The following is a 2235-nucleotide window of genomic DNA, read 5'->3' on the forward strand; positions in this document are numbered from 1 at the left end:
ACTGCAATTTGGAAACCTTGGTATGCCGGTAGTTTTAAAAGAGGTTCTTCAGTTCATAAAGGAGAACATTGCCATCCATGAACCAATGACTACAGATCACCCAATCAGCCATCGTTGTATTTGTAATCGATTTTCATAAAAAAGTTTTCGTAGCGTTTTTGATGTTTTTGGTTGTGTTTACATCGTCTTCTACCTCTTCGTAGTGATTTTTTTTTAGCGATTTGATGTCTTTTCTGCTGCGATTTTAATTATAATTTTCATTTATTAAAAATGTATGAAATAAAATGATGTGCCTTGTGATTTGAACAAGTTTGTGCCTTGGTTTGGTTTGCCAAGAGGCGTAAATTTGCGTGAAGGATGCACTTTTGAGGTCAGAACTTTGGCATTGGAAAATCAAACTGTGGTTATGCTACGTAGTTGCAAAAGACTATTTATCACGAAACCCATATTTTATAAACACTTTTGGCTCATTTTTATTCAGTTTCACTTATTATATTTTGTGATAAATGCCAATATAATTGCACTTAACCACCGCGCCTTTTTCGTTTTCTTTGTTTGTTTTCATTCTCAGGCAGATGTCAAACACGCTCAGAAATATACTATTTTATTGCTTCTTTGAATAAGTGATCTTGTTTTGTTGGTTCATGATTGCCATCAGTGTTCGCTTTTGTTCGCCAAAGAGCGTACTCCACGGGAACTAAAATTTCAAGCTATTGTTTTGTTATTTTCACCACATTCTGCAAAAGCAAACTCCATTGCAAAATGTTTATATCGTTCAAATTATTAAAAAGTAAAATATATTTCAATTTTCGCTCCTAAATACGCTCCAAAAACATTGCCAGCACCCACAAAAATGTAGTCGTCTGTATACACCAGTTGTCAGTTGAAAGTTGCCATCTGCAATATCGTTTCGGCAACTAGCAACGCAATTGAAATTCGATTGCTATCGATAATCGACCTATTATTAGGTTTTATTCTTAACTCTAAAAGTATGTTCACATATCAATATTATCTCAATCAAATCTCGTTTTTTTAATCACCCCGTTTACACAGGCAAATCTCAGATTATTAACCGTCAAATTTGTTGTGCTTGTTATTCTCCCATCTCAAGGAAAAGTTATGTTTCTTCTCTGTCCCACCGTGATCACGTTTTTCTGCTATATTAAGCAATATAAATATATTTTAGCTTAACATTTTATTAAAAATAGCTTTACAAGCCTCTTTTCCTTGCCAGCGTCCATTTTTCTTTACTTTTACATTTGGCATTTCTCCTCTTTTTCTCAAAAACAATCGGACGAATTTCATATGGTTAATCTCTTGTTCTAATTACAGATTAGGGTGTTAAGCTCGAAAATGAAGATAATCTACTTATATGTGAACCTAGTATAAACGTACCTGTACTGTCCACGTACATAAGCTTGTGAGCAGCGTGTACGCAATACTGCGTAAGCTGAGAGTTTCTGCAACAATAACGCCACTGGAAACCAGACGTAAATTAGTTCTCGAATTAATTATGCCAATCATCACCTACTCTCAGGTAGTTCACAGCAAACTGGACTAAATATCTTGCCTTAAACTCAATGTAGCATTCAAAAATGCTACACGTTATGTATATGGGGTTGGAAGATATGAGCATATTTCTGCCTGTCGAACAAATATCCTGGGTTGTAGTCTTGAGATCTACTTGGCCGCTAGGAATTGTATACTTATTTACAAACTTACTGTATTTAAAATACCTGTCTATCTCTATGAGAAGCTGATACCAGTAAGGTCACAAAGACACAACAGTTTTATTGTTCCAAAATCTACTTACCTAGCATCATCAAGACTATTTTTCATTAACGCGGTAGGAGTCTGGAACTCATTACCTATTGTACTGATTTAAAGGAACTGGCTATGGAAGGCCTGTGCATCCGATGTGGGAGGTCTAACCACATGACAAAAGAGTGCCGCGTCAACAAGTCGAACCTGTGGTGCTCCCACTGCAACAAGTCAGGACACGTCAACAAAGTGTGCATTTCAACTCGCCTCGGGAAAAGTAAGTCAACTAAAAAGGTACATCAGATTCAAAACATCGACTACGACGTTTGCAGGATTACTAATAGGCGTCAAGATATACTGCAAGTTTTCAGATCAGAGCGTTATTACGCCAACGTTAAAATAGAAGGTCAATCAATAACATTCGAAATGACACAGGCTCAGGATTTACTTTCTTGCCACGAGGCATCTTCAACA

The sequence above is a fragment of the Rhagoletis pomonella genome, unplaced genomic scaffold, assembly GCF_013731165.1.
Source record: "Rhagoletis pomonella isolate Grant_MI unplaced genomic scaffold, Rhpom_1.0 Rhpom_scaffold_00001, whole genome shotgun sequence".
Classification (NCBI taxonomy): Eukaryota; Metazoa; Arthropoda; class Insecta; order Diptera; family Tephritidae; genus Rhagoletis; species Rhagoletis pomonella.